This window comes from Bubalus kerabau, chromosome 23 (assembly GCF_029407905.1).
Source record: "Bubalus kerabau isolate K-KA32 ecotype Philippines breed swamp buffalo chromosome 23, PCC_UOA_SB_1v2, whole genome shotgun sequence".
Classification (NCBI taxonomy): domain Eukaryota; kingdom Metazoa; phylum Chordata; class Mammalia; order Artiodactyla; family Bovidae; genus Bubalus; species Bubalus kerabau.
Window position 1 is genome coordinate 27,949,430 of NC_073646.1, and position 14,757 is coordinate 27,964,186.

General features: G+C 51.3%; 3 long non-coding RNA genes across 3 annotated transcripts; 2 read left to right on the forward strand and 1 right to left on the reverse strand.

Moving 5' to 3' along the window:
- Nucleotides 1-391: 391 nt before the first annotated feature.
- Nucleotides 392-13,583, reverse strand: LOC129638122 (uncharacterized). Its single transcript, XR_008707709.1, has 3 exons — nt 13,450-13,583; nt 12,462-12,587; nt 392-648 (listed from the first exon to the last, which is right to left on the reverse strand). It is a non-coding gene; the product is annotated as an uncharacterized LOC129638122 (long non-coding RNA).
- On the forward strand, nt 8,443-10,675 carry LOC129638120 (uncharacterized). Its single transcript, XR_008707706.1, has 3 exons — nt 8,443-8,974; nt 9,280-9,431; nt 9,697-10,675. It is a non-coding gene; the product is annotated as an uncharacterized LOC129638120 (long non-coding RNA).
- On the forward strand, nt 10,771-14,646 carry LOC129638118 (uncharacterized). Its single transcript, XR_008707704.1, has 3 exons — nt 10,771-11,552; nt 12,857-13,038; nt 13,593-14,646. It is a non-coding gene; the product is annotated as an uncharacterized LOC129638118 (long non-coding RNA).
- The last annotated feature ends 111 nt before the right edge of the window (nt 14,647-14,757 follow it).

Below are 14,757 nucleotides of genomic sequence, written 5' to 3' on the forward strand. Positions count from 1 at the left end.
ATAAAGAGGAGGGCACTTCCCTGGTGGTGCCATGGATATGAATCCGCCTGCCAGTGCAGGGGACTTGGGCTCATCCCTAGTCCAGGAAGATTCCACATGCTGAGGAGCAACTACGCTCTCACAGCCATAAATCAATACTCACCATTTAAAAAATACAATAAGAATCATCTCATCCAGGTGAGAAAATGGAGTTTCAAAGAGGTGATGTTACACAATGCCACAAAGATAGAGATGATGCTGAAAGCTCAACTTCTCTGTACACCAGTCCTGAATAAAGTCTCAGAGACAGAGTTTTGGGTAAAGTAGAAAAGGAGCACTTTATTGCTTTGACAGGCAAAGGGGGACACAGTGGCTTCACGCCCTCAAAAACATCTGTCCCCCATTTGGGGAAGACAGTGAAACGTTTTATAGCAATTGTTCAGAGAGGGCATGATCAACTTGTAACATTCTTCTTCTTTTTTCTTTTATTTTTTATGATATTGTATTAGCCGTACATGAATAGCATGAACATTCTTCTGATGGGTTGGTGGTGAGGTAAGTAGGGGTTCATGGTCTCAAATCAGGTCCAACTGGTCAGGTGTCTCCATGCTTGTGGGCAGCTTACCGTTGTTAACCATCAAATTCTCCCGCCCGAAGGGGGTTTGGTACCTGCAAAATAGCTCAAAGATATTGTGTGCATCCCTTGATGGGGAATCAGGCTCTTGGCTCAAGGCTACTCTTAAGTTTCTTGGCTTCTCCCTGGTTTTGCATCCATGCCCTTCCCCAGTGAACAACTGTTTGAATCTGCCCATTAGAACTCAGGGAAGACCATGGAGCCTGAATGAACGTAGTTTCCTATCATCAAAGAAATGCAGGAGGAGACTTCCCTCGTGGTCCAGTGGCTGGGACCACATGGTCACAAGCAGGGGGCCCGGGTTTGATCCCTTGTCAGGGAATAGATCCCACATGCTTCATCCCAGTGCAGCCAAATACATAAATATTTTAAACAAAAAAAAGGGAGGACACAAAGACCTTGTGTCCAGGAGCCCCACAGGGCCCTGCACCGAGGTAAGGCCACATCTCCACACGGAGTCTCATTCTAGATTTCAGTGGAAAAAAGAATCCCCTGGGTTACTCTTACAAATATAGATTCTTGATTCCCACTCACACATTCCATAGGTTCTAAGGAGCCCCTAGTGGTAATGAACCCACCTCCCAATGTAGGAGACTTAAGAGATGTGGATTTGATCCCTGGGTCGGGAAGATACCCTGGAGGAAGGTACAGCAACCCACTCCAGTATTCTTGCCTGGAGAATCCCATGGACAGAGGAGTCCAGTAGGTTGCAGTCCATAGGGTCAAAAAGAGTTGGACAGGATTGAAGTGACTTAGCAAACATGCCCCAACCACTAATGCCGAAGAAGCTGAAGTTGACTGTTCTATAAACACCCACAGGATTTTCTAGGATTAACACCAAGAAAGAAAAAAAAAAACAAAACCAGATGTAAAGATGTCCTTTCCATCATGGGGTATTGGAATGCAAAATAGGAAGTCAAAAGATATCTGGAGTAACAGGCAAGTTTGGCCTTGGAGTACAAAATGAAGCAGGGCAAAAGCTAACACACGTTTGTCGAGAGAACACACTGGTCATAGCACACACACTCTTTCAACAACGCAAGAGGCAACTCTACACATGGACATCACCAGATGGTCAAAACTGAAATCAGATCGAGTGTATTCTTACCAGCCAAAAATGGAGAAACTTTATACAGTCAGTAAAAAGAAGTCCGGGGGCTGACTGTGGCTCAGATCATTGGCTCCTTATTGCAAAATTCAGGCTTAAATTAAAGAAACTAGGGGAAACCACTAGGCCATTCAGGTGTGACCTGAATCAAATCCCTTATGATTATACAGTGAAAGTGAAAGTTGCTCACCGGGTTCCACTCTTTGTGACCCCATAGACTATACAGTTCAAAGAATAATACTGGAATGGGTACTGTTTCTCTTCTTCAGGGATTTCTCAACACAGGGATCAAACCTAGGTCTCCCGCATTGTAGGCAAATACGATACCAACTGAGCTATCAGTGATTATACAGTGGAGGTGACGAATAGATTCAAGGAATTAAATCCGGTAGAGAGAATGCCTGAAGAACCATGGACAGAGGTTTGTAACATTGTACAAGAGGCCGTGACCAAAACCATCCCAAAGAAAAAGAAATGCAAGAAGGCAAAATGCTCTCTGAGGAGGCTTTACAAATAGCTGAGGAAAGAAAAGAGGTGAAAAGCAAGGGAGAAGAGAAGGAAAGATATACCCAACTGAGTGCAGAGTTCCAGAGAACAGTAAGGAGAGATAAGGAGGCCTTCTCAAATGAACAATGCAAAGAAATCAGAAAACAATAGAATGGGAAAGACTATAGACATATCTTCAAGAAAACTGGAGAGATCAGGGGACCATTTCATGCAAAGATGGGCACGAGAAAGGACAGAAACAGTAAGGACCTAATAGAAGCGGAAGAGATAAAGACCAGGTGGCTAGAATATACAGGCGAACTACAAAAAAGGTCTTAATGACCCGGGTAACCAGGATGGTGTGGTCACTAACCTAGAGCCAGACATCCTGGAGCCTGAAGTCAAGTGGGCCTTAGGAAGCATGCCTATGAACAAAGCTAGCAGAGGTGACAGAATTCTAGCTGGAGCTATTTAACATCCTAAAAGATGATGCTGTTAAAATGCTGCACTCAATACATCAGAAAATTTGGAAAACTCAGCAGTGGCCTCAGGACTGGAAAGGGTCAGTTTTCATTCCCATCCCAAAGAAGGGCAGTGCCAAAGAATTTTCAGATTACACCACAATTGCGCTCATTTCATGTGCTAGCAAAGTTATGCTCAAAATCCTTCAAGCTAGGCTTCAGCGGTATATGAACTGAGAACTTCCAGATGTATAAGCTGGGTTTAGAAAAGGCAGAGGAACCAGAGATTCAATTGCCAACATTAGCTGGATCATAGAGAAAGTAAGGGAATTCCAGAAAAAACATCTATTTCTGCTTCATTGATTACTGGAAAGCCTTTGACTGTGTGGATCACAACAAACCATGGAAAATTCTTAGAGATGGAAATACCAGACCAACTTACCTGTTTGCTGAGCAACCTGTATGAGGCTCAATAAGGAACAACTGACTGGCTCAAAATTGGGAAAGGACCACAGCAAGGCCATATGCTGTTACTCTGTTTATGTCACTTTATGCAGAGTACATCATGCAAAATGCAGGGTGGATGACCCACAAGCTGGAATCAATATTGCCAGGAGAACTACCACAAACCTCAGAGAAGCAGATAATACCACCCTACTTGCAGAGAATGAAGAGGAACTAAAGAGCCTCTTCGGAGAAGGCAATGGCACCCCACTCCAGTACTCTTGCCTGGAAAATCCCATGGACGGAGGAGCCTGCAAGGCTGCAGTCCATGGGGTTCCTGAGGGTCAGACATGACTGAAGTCACTTAGCAGCAGCAGCAGCAAAGAGCCTCTTGATGAGGGTGAAAGAGGAGAGCAAAAAAGCTGGCTTAAAACTCAACATTCAAAGCACTAAGATCGCAACATCCGGTCCCATCACATGATGGCAAGTAGAAAGGGAAAAAGTGGGAGCAGTGACAGACTTTATCTTCTTGGGCTCCAAAATCACTGCAGAAGGTGACGGCAGCCATGAAATTAAAAGATGCTTGTTCCTTGGAAGGAAAACTATGACAAATCTAGACAGCATATTAAAAAGCAAAGACATCGCTTTGCTGACTAAATTCCCTATAGTTAAAGCTATAGTTTTGCCAGTAGGCCTGTATACGTGTAACAGCTAGCTGGACTGACCCTTGCTTAACCAAATCAAGTGGAATTTAGATCATTCTAATGGAAGAGAGAGCTTCAGGCAGCTGAGATCTAAGCCCTCAGGGCTTCCTAATTTCTGTATATGACCAGTTAAGAGTTTAGGGGGCTGCCCTGGGCTTCCCAGATGGCGCTAGTGGTAAAGAACCCGCCTGCCAATGCAGGAGATATAAGAGATGTGGATTCCATCCTTGGGTGGGGAAGATCCCCTGGAGGAGGGCATGGCAACCCACTCCAGTATTCTTGCCTAGAAAATCCTATAGACAGAGGAGCCTGATGAGCTACAGTCCATAGGGTCACAAAGGGTCTGACATGACTGAAGAGACTTAGTACCCAGGCACTCTGGGCCTGGGGTGGGGTGAAGGTAAGCACATTCCAGGAAGGGAATGAAGGCAGGAGGCCTTGCAGCAGCTGCTGGAAGAATTACATGAGGATTCAGAGTTTTCCATGGAGCTCTGGAAGAAGAATATTTGGAAGAATTTGGAAGAATACAGGTAATTGGAAGAATACAGTATTGTGCAGGAGGCCATGGTCTTAAAAATCCTAGATTTTTGGAAGAATAATCTCAAATGCTCATGTCTAAATGGACAAAAGCCTGAGGCTCCCAGCTCACTCTGGATTAGGTCAGGAATTTTGCATCATAGCTGCCTAGCATGGGGCTTCCCTGGTGACTCAGACAGTCAAGACCTGGTCTGGGATTCTGGAGACCTGAGTTCAATCCCTAGGTTGGGAAGATCCCCCTGAGGAGGAAACAGCAACCCACTCCAGTATTCTTGACAGGAGAATCCCCACCGGCAGAGGAGCCTGGAGGGCTACAGTCATGGGGTCTCAAAGACTTGGACACAACTGAGCAACTAAGCACAGCACAGCACAGCTGCCTAGCATAGGGTTGGACACACAAGAGGTGCTTAATATCCATTTATTTGATGTAGCGGTGTGGTCCTCAACCAAATTTTACAGAAGATTTTTAAGATCATTTCTTTATAACTGTGTGGGGTTTCTTTGCAAAGGTAGTCCAGTCATTTGTCTCATTCTATATTCAAATGGGTCAAAAAGGGAACTTCCTTGGTGGTCAAGTGGTTAAGAACCTGTCTGCCGATGCAGGGGATATGGGTTCCCTCCCTGCCCCGGGAAGATCCCTCATGCTGAAGGGCAACTAAGCCTGTGTGACACAAGCGCTGAAGCCCATGAGCCCTAGAGCCTGTGCTCCACAACAAGAGAAGCCACCGCAATGAGAAACCAGAGCACCACAAGGAAGAGTGGTCCAACTCGGGAAAACCCACATGCAGCAACAAAGAGCCAGCGCGGTCAGAAAGAAACTCACCACACGGATGATTTCAAATGCCTTTAAAAAAGAGAGAAACTTTTACAATGTTCAAAGCCCCTGCTGCAGGAACACACTTAGAGCATCCATCCCAGCTGCCACTCAGAAGGGGGCATGCGTGTGTGCTGAGTTGCTTCAGTCCATGCTAAGTTGTTACAGTAGAGGCCGACTCTGTGACCCTATGGACTGCAGGCCACCAGGCTCCTCTGTCCATGGGGTTCTCCAGGCAAAAATACTGGAGTGGATTGCCCTGCCCTGCTCCAGGGAATTTTCCCCACCCAGAGATGGAACCTGAGCGCCCTCCTTCTCCTGCATTGGCAGGTGGGTTCTGTACCACTAGTGCCATCTGGGAAGCCCCATTAGAAGGGCACAACTCTAAACGTCATCGTATCTATGTGATAAATCTGGAGAGGTCTGGGGAAACGTGTATACTGGCAACACCCACTGACAGTAGCAACTCAGCTACTGTTGCCATCAGACCCTCCAGGGACACTGGACAATGAGCTCTACTGAAGGATTCTGTGACCATTAGAAGCCACACCCACGGTTGGGTGTGTTACTTCTGAAACTTTTGTCAACCAGACCCTGGCAACTTCTGTGGAGCCTTGTTTTCAGTGATTACTAATTGCAGGGGTGACTGTCAACCTCTTACAGGGGCATTTTGTGTTCACCTGCCCACCATATTTCAGTGTAAATCAGTCTCCTCTCTGCTTTTTAAAAAACCATTTATTTTTTTCACTGCTTTGGGTTTTAATTGTGACACGCAGTCCCTTCATTGCAATGCATGGGCTTCTCTCTAGCTAAAGTACATGGGCTCAGATGGAGTGCATATTAGTTGCCCTGTGGCATGTGGGATCTTAGTTCCCCAATCCAACCACTTCACCTGCATTGGAAGGCCAATTCTTAACCAATGGACCACCAGCGAAGGCCCTCCTCTCTGCTTTCTGAGTAGTGGCCCATGTGACCAACAAAGGAGCTCCCTCAGTGTACGTCTTAAGGAGGGCGCTTGCCCAGATAATCCTCTACATGACGGCTGTCCCTTCCACTAGGAGCCACAGAAAGCTGTGTTTGTCATTACAGCTGTTTACAGCCATTGCCAGGGAGAGCTAGTGGTCAAGAATCTGACTGCCAATGCAGGGGATGTAAGAGATGTGGATTTGATCCCTGGATTGGGAAGATCCCCTGGAGGAGGACATGGCAACCCATTCCAGTGTTCTTGCCTGGAGAATCCCATGGACAGAGGAATCTGGCGGGCTACAGGCCATAGGGTTGCAAAGACTCGGACATGAGTGAAGTGACTTAGCACACACTCACAGGCATTCTAGTTCTTTTCCTTCAAGGCAGAATGTGGAAAGAGGTCCTGACTCTGCCCACTTTGAAATTAGGGGAGGCTATGGAGTAGTCAATACTATGTGAACACAACTGTCCTGTGTCACTTCTGGGCAGAAGCTATAGAAGCCAGGCCATGTTTCACCAGGTCCTTCTCCCTCTATTCATCGGAGATTGGGTGGTGAATATGGGAGCTCATATCCAGATGGAGACTCTTGGCCTTAATCCCTGGGTACCTAGAATGGGCAGACCTCTCCCCACTGACCAACACTAGACACACAGCATGAGCCCGAATCAGACCTTAGTTGCTGTAAGCCACCCAAACTTGGGTGTTCTTTGTTACTGCAGCATAACTTCACCTGCTCTGACTCATACAGAAGCTATGACCTTCTACACAAATCCAGGAGAGATCTGGATCTTCCAGAAGAGTACCCACTGCTGAAAAGGAACCTCAAGATCAATGGGCTGCTCCCGCTCCTGAATTCAGTGAGCTCAATCCAAGGTTGTGGATAGTTCTGCAAGCCGGCAGGAGCCCTCTATCCCTTTCTATCAGCTCCCCACTGGAGACTGAATAGTGCTCCTGTTTCTGAATGTGGTCTGCAGCCCTAGTCCCTCATATAGGAAACCCCACCAGTGACTGCCATAAACCGTCTTTCCGATGGTTCTTAGACAAAATGTGTAAATAAAGTGGACAGAAGACAGAAATTTTTTGTGCAGATGAAGAGACTTGTGGGTGCTGTAAACCCGGGATTCACTTATGGCAGAGAAGTTCTGACTGTTGTTTTTATATTTTATTGTCAATGTGGGTGGATCATAGTATTTCCAACTCATATTTTAAGTAGACCTCCTCAGTCATTTCGACTCTTTGCGACCGTATGGCCTGAGGCTGCCAGGCTCCTCAGTCCATGGGATTCTCTAGGCAGGAATACTGGAATGGGTTGTCATGCCCTCCTCCAGCAGATCTTCCCCAACCAGGGGTTGAACTCATGTCTCCTGCATTACATGCAGATTCTTTACCACTGAGCCACTGGGGAAACCTCTTTTAAGTATATACAAATAATATCTGCTCATGGTAAAACTGTCAAACTGCAGAGTAGGTTATAAAGTGAAAAGCAAAAGTTCTCCTCTATCTCTGTATGCAGTCACACTCAGCCATCTCTCTATCAGCCAGCGAGGGGTGCAGGCACACCGTGTGGTCCTGAGGTGTTCTCTAAAGTGTGAGAAATGGCCTTGACCTTCAGTAGGCTTATTTTCGGGTCTCAGTTAATAAGGTGGGGCCAGTAGTGCTTCTGCTAGGACTGAAGCAAGCTGGATGGGACTGTGTGGATCTAGCGAGTACTTGTCTCATCCCAAAGAGGAAGCCACAGTTCTGCACCAGCTGTTTCTTGTTCAAGGAAACAAAGAATGCAGACTCAGTGTTGCTGGATTCCAAGTGAAAGAAATGTGTGGTTGCTCTGCCAAACTTAACACACAGAGGATGGACATGATCAACTGGCAGATGCTATAGTTCGGAAGGTGGGCTCTGAGGCCTTGGGAATCCTAGCTTTAAAAAAAATATATTTTATGAAACTCATTATTTTTCTTTATAATTTAATATTCCTTTCTAAACTTTATTCATTTATTGATGTATTATATATTTTTGGCCGTGCTGGGTCTTTATTGCTGCATGCTGGCTTTCTCCACTTGTGGCACGGGGTACTCTTTGTTGGGATGTGCAGGCTTCTTGTTGGCGTAGTTTCTTTTGGTAGGGTGCACAGGCCCTAGGTCCTGGGCTCGGTAGTTGTGGCGCTCGGGCTTTGTTTCTCTGCATTATGTGGAATCTTCCCCGACCAGGGTTCAAACCCAGATCTCTTGCATTAGCAGGCGAATTCTTTACCGCTAGACAGACCCCCAGAGAAGCTCTGAATCCTAGCTTTATCACTCAGTCATTCCCAGTTTCCTCATCTATAAAATGAGATCATAAACAGGATTCTTAGGAGGATCAAATGAGATGCTGAAAGCACGCAAGATATAAGCTATGAAGCACTCTTCATAAAGCTTATATCTAGGGAAAGAGTCAAATGAATCTCATCTGGGAATGACACACATGAAGGGTTTTTGGGACACAAACCTGAAAGATGAAGTTAACTGGGTGCAGCGGTGAGAAGGGTGGAAGGGAAGAACCTAATCGCTAGAGGGACTGGCTCCAGAAAAAAACATGGGGAATCATGCAAGCCAAACTAAAGCAGTGAGGCGGAAGAGGAAACAATCTTCGGGAAGTCAAGGATTTCCTAAATACACTGTGAGCTAGAAGGAGCCTCTCAGTTCAGCCTGAGGCCAGTCCCTGCAAATTTAGGACTTCACATCTCACCAGCCAGCCTGCGTTCAATTCCCTGCCAGAAAAACCACACTCACCAAATCTTCCGCAGGGCCCTGGAACCACAGGGGTCGAAAGTGAATAGTTTTGCAGGCAGAGGAGGAAGAAGGCAGGTAAGAAGGTGCAGTGGTAGGAAGCAGGGCCGTTTGCCTTGGCAGCTGAGGTGTCTAGCGGGGAGAGGGAGGGGAGCTCGGCGAGCGGGCGGGGGTGCCTCCAAGACTGGTTGGGAATTGACAGCGCCCACAACTTCAGGTTGAGGAATCTGATCAGGTTGTCGGACCTCAGTCAAACGAAGAATGGGCGCCCCCTAGCAGCAGTAATCGGTAGTGGACACCGAAGGACCCAGATGAGGGGCGGAGGGAGGAGGGGGTGCGGCTCAAGATGGGGTAGACGGCCTGGCACAGTTTTCTTCTCACAGGCGCGCTAACTCCTTCCTGCATGACGGACACCTGGGATTCCAAAACAGCTGGGCTGGAAGGGCCCTCGAGAAAGGAACTGCCAACACGTGCCCTGTGTCAGGCCCTGAAGGTGGGCATTTTCGTGAACATTGTCATAACACTCTGCTTCGAGGTAGGTATCGTTATCCCCATTTTTCAGATGAGAAAAATCGAGGTTTGGTGACTTCCCAAGGAGGGGTGGGGATGTTGTATGACTCCAGAGCCTTTTCCCTGGAGCTCTCTCGACTTGGAAGCTACCGATTCTCTGAGGTTTGGGGGAACAAGCATCAGGTGTGAGGCGCCGAAGCTTTCCAAGGGACAACAGCGTGACAGTACTCTCGGCAAGAACCACGCCTCCCTTGTCGCCACAACACTGATTACTGTTGCTTTCCTTTAAGAGCCTTCCCCTGAAAGATGAAGTCCTCGACACACGGGGAGGCGGACATTATAGATTCCTGGATCTCTCGGACGTCTTTTCTCCCTCATCCGCATTGATCCCCACTGGCGACAGAAATTTTCCCCCTCCACTAGCGAGTGAAGGCACGAGACTACATTTCCCGGCAGGTCGTCAGAAGCGGGTGGCTAGGAGAGAAGGAAAGAGACTCGCCGGTTCCGTCCGCTCTCAACTTAGCCTGTCGGCGGTGATGCACATTTCAGTAGCGCACGTCCTTTCTCTGTTGAACTGAGGGGACCACGTCCCCCAGCAGGCACCGGCGCAGAGGATGTGCTAGGCCGCCATGGTTATGGACGTCCCTTTTCCTATTTCCACAGGCAGTAGCCTTAGTGCATGAACTACAAGTCCCAGGACCCGTCTCCCCTTTCGTCCAGCAGCCATCTTTGCTGGTAGACCCCGCCCTTTCCCCCCTTCCATTGTCTGGTCAAAGATAATAGAAGGGAGCCGAGAAGACTGCAACTCCCGTCAAGCTTTGCGCCAAAAGGAGGGGAATTTCGATATTACAGGCGGGCGAGGTGCCAAGGTGGTATAGTGAGGCGATCGGGAGAAGCTAGGTTGCCTGCCATTTTTATGGTAGTCCCCTTATCCTCTTGGTCCTGCCATCCTTAAGGAACTCTAGAAGGCTAGGAAACTACTATTCCCATCGCACCTCGTAAGATAGACTACTAGGCAGGTGTCCACCCCCTCTTCCGCCATCTTGTTTGTAGTCGTCATTCACACGCCTCTACGCTCTGCAACCGGGAGCCTTGGGGCAGCCAGACTATAACTCCCAGCATCCTCCACTCCCGGTTGGGCACGTCCTCCGTCATCCTGTTTGTAGTTCCCACTGACCGCACCATCCCATTGATCCCACGGTAGCACCAGCGCCCGCGGGACTACTACTTCCGTCGTGCCCTGCGCATGTTAGTCCTGAAAAGTGGAGGTGTTGGGGGATGGAGCGGGCAGGGGGCAGGGGGCGGGGTTCCTCTGGGAGAAGGAGAGAGTAAAGAGGAGGAGGAGGAGAGGAGGGGTGGGGGAGGGGAGAAGGGAGGGAGGGGAGGGAAGGGGGAAGAGAGGAAGGAACTCTGGAGGGATGAGAGAGGCGGCCAGGACCCCGGGCCGAAGCAGCGCGGGCCCGGGGGTCCAGGGGGACTGAGGCACGCCGATTGCCCCCTCACCCGTTTCCTGTCCCCTCCATCCTTTCCTTCCAACCCTCCAGCTTGAGGACGGGGATTTATTCAAATTTTATTTAAATCTCTATCTCCCGAGGGTCGCGCGCTGGGGGGAGGAGAAGAGAGCGGGGCCGCGCGAAGGCTGCGGGGTCAGGGTCCCAGCAGCTTCCTTCAACCCCCTGGAACCGAAGGGCTCTTAAACTGGCCTAGGACCTTTGGGAGTGGGCTTCGGGAAGGGGCCAGTTAAAGGGCCGAGGGCGCTGGCGAGAGGCGAGGTGGGGCGTGGTGAGGGGAACTGGGACTCGAACCCCTGGACTACGTGGGGCCTAGGCAGAAGCTGTGCACCCTGCGCCCGAGAAGCCCCCGTTGGCCTGAGGAGACTGAGGGACTGAGCCCCCCAGAGCAGGACCTCCCCCCTGGAAGGGCCGCGCTGCAACCCGTGGGAGGGCCTCGCCCCTGGCGCCCCCCATGGCCACTCGCCGCCGTCCCGGCCTCGGCCGGAAGGAGGGGCAGAGCGCCCTCGGTGGGCGGTGGACCCGGGCGTTGAGCATTCCGAGCCCAGCGCCGTCAGGCTACCCTCGCCGCCGATGGTGGCCGACCAGCCGGGAGCTGCCGAGAAGGGCGAGTTGGCTCCCGGGACACGTATGAGGTGAGTTCATGCAGCTCCTCCTCACCCCCAGACCTGGGCAGCTCCCAGTCCCATTCATCCTCAGCCCGGCCTCTCTCCACCTTGCCCGCCCCCAGCCTCACCCTGTCTTTGCTCCAAACTCCTCGTCTCCAGCCCTCTTTCCTGTAAGCTCTCAACCCTGGGGAACTGGCCTTTCTTCCTAGACCTGGCTTCCCCTTGCAGACCGCTGTCCCCGCCTGCAGTTGCAGCCCCCAAGGGCCCTCCCCTGGAGCGCTGGAGGGCTCCTTTCCCCCCGTGGATGGGTCTGGAAAGGGGGAAGCTGGGGTAAGACTCTGGATATGAAGAGAGCCTCCAGGCCTGCTGAATCTGTGTGGGATCTTGGAGGATCTGGTTTGCCTGGGAAGAGGAACCCAAGGGATTCCAGACAATTAGGGATGGAAAGCAGCTTGGGAAGCTGGGAGGCGGGGGGGGGGGGGGGCGGTGCACATAGCCCATCTTGAGTTCTATGGAGATGTCAGGCTGGATTCTAGATTCCCAGGGAATCTGGGAGATTGCCCAGGTTGACCTGAGAGACCCATAAGGAGGCTGTGTTGGAGCAGAGGGAGCTCCGTGGGGAACAGAGTTGAAATTTGGGGCCACGGAGGGCTTCAGAAGCAGCGTCTGAAAGAAGGTCTGTGAGCGCTGGGACGTTGGGCAGCCTGGTGGATCTTTAGGGGTTAGATTGGGTGAGCAGGTTCCCATTGAAGGTGAGGAGGAAATCTTGGCTTTTGGGAAAGAGGAGATGGGTGTTAGTAGCTTCTGAGAGAAAAGAGAGAGGTCTGGAGTTGGCATTCAGGAATCTGTGGGGATCTGGGAGGTGAATTTGGGGTGTTTCAGCTTGGGGAAAGCCGGGGTTAGAGCACATTTGGAGAACAGGGGAAGAGTTGGGACCTGTCTCAGGTGACTCCACAGACAAGGAACCCTGGTTGTCCCGGGAGCTTCGCTGTGGGGATGTCCGTGGAAGGGTCCTTGTCCCTCTTGGTGTCGCTTCATCCTCCCTGGGTCAGGCGCGGGAGTCTGGAAGAAGTGTTAGAGTAGGAGTGAGGTCAGGAAGCTAGTTCTCAGGGCTCCCGGAGGAGCCAAGTGAGCTGCTTCAGGAAAAGGGTGGCCTTGCCTAGAGGGATGGGGGTTCCCCTGACCCCCCGCAGGAGGGGCACCTCCTTGTTCCTTGTCTCCCTGGGTAGGAAGGCAAGCTCTGGCTGCCTAGGAGTAGGGGGAAAGCTGCCAGGAGTCTCGCCGGCCAGGGTCCCCGTGGGCCCCCTGACCTTGCCACCCTCCACCCACAGCCCTCGGCATTCCTGACGCCCCCAGTGTCGTGGAGCAGCCGGGAGCCGGGGGCCGGAGCGCGCCGATGCCGAACCCGCTTCTGCTGCTCCCAGGCCTCTGTGCAAACTGAGTGTGGGGACTGCCACTTCTGCCGAGACATGATTCTGGGGGGACCCAGGCCCGTGAAGCAGTCATGCCTGCCGTGAGTTCTGCCCCCGCTGCAGGAGGGCACCCTTCCCCAGCTGACCTCAGCACCTATCTGGGGGGCTGGGGGTGACTCCATTGAGGGTCATGTAAAGTTGCCATAGATTCGCACTTGCGTTCACTGGCTGGTTCACATATCCGCCAGGCCCATTTCTGTCCTCAGCTTCAAGCTGGGGCCAATGTTAGGTTCTACAGAAGAATCCCTCTCACACCCTATCTTCAGGCCTTTCCCAACTTTCAGAGGCAGAGACCCACAGAAAGCTCGGGCCCCCTTGGACCCCCTCCCCAGAGCCAGGAATGGGTCTTTGCCTTCTTTGGCCTCCTTTTCACCTGTGAGAGTGGTCTCGGATTTGAAGCTAGTCTTACCCACTGTGTGACCTTGAGCAAATCACTGTGACCCTCAAGGTACCTCCTCCGTGAAATGTTTCCTTTGTTGAGTTGTAAAGGTCAAACAGCATGGATAAGAAGGTACCTGCTGCCAGGCGCAGCACACAGTAGGTATCCAAGAACCATGGGGTTGTGCCTGCCTTCCTCATCCTTATTACTCCCTAGGGCTCCCAAGAGTGGGCGTTTCCCAGTAGCCTTGGGACCAGCTGCATCCTGTGCTCCTCTTGTGACCCCACCGCCTCTGCTGGACGTTGTGCGCCGCCTCCCGGCCTAGCTGAACCCGCACGCGCTGTGCCCGCTACGCCTGCTGCGGCGCTTGGAGGTCGCAGCGCGCCAGGTCCGGGCTCTGCGCGCTGTGGTGGAGGACGAGAACCTTGGACCCCGGCCCGATCCTGCGGCCGCCGCCATCGCTGCCGCCACTGCCTCCGCGGGCGTCTTCCCAACCAAGCTGCTGGGGTTCCCTGTGTGCGGCCTTTACCTCGAGCCGCGCCGAGGCCGACCTGGGCCAGCTGGCGCTGGGGGCAAGGCCTGAGCGCCCGGGGCCCAGCATGAGCGCCGGGCGCGCGGCCCAGCTCGCGTCGCCCTCCCTGGTCGTCTCCATCTCTCCCCATCTCTGTCAGCGTCTCTCTGTCCTCCGACTGTTTCCATCTCTCTGTTTCCTTTGGACGCTTTTCCGTCTCGTTTTCTCTCTGGGTCCTTCTTGTCTCCCTCTACGACCTCCCGTATATGTCATGTCCTTGCTTCCCCCGAGTTTCTCCACCGCTTGCGTCTGCCTCTCTGAGCATCTCTTTGTCTTCCCGTCTCCTGTTTCCTCTTGGCCCGCTGTAGCCTGTGCATATCTCCACCTCATCTCAAGGAAGGGCCACCTGTCACTCTGTTTGCCTCTGTCCTTCTCTCTGTCGTGTCCTGGCCAGGAACATGCCTGTTGGCCCTGTGGTGGAAGGGCTACTCCAGACAAATTTCAGCCACCTTCGCCCAGGGTCACTCCACCTGCTGCTCTCCCCGTCCCCCATCCTAACCCTTGTGGCCCTGCCCCCTCTCCCTGTGATGCCCTCCACCCCTTCCCCTCCCTCTGCCCTAATACACACCTTCCCTTCTCCTCAAGTTAAGTTTATGGAGACAAAAAAAACAAACAAACAAAAAAAAAACTCACCCCTTTGAAGAGTTTTATTTACGAGAATAAATTAATTTTTTGTAAATAAAATGTTGAACAAGAACATTGAATTTACCAGTATATACAGTCGTTGAAAATAGGGAAACACATTTAAGGCGAAAAAGATCCTGGGGTATGGCCTGGTCCCCCCAGCCATCCGCAAAAGCCACACTATAA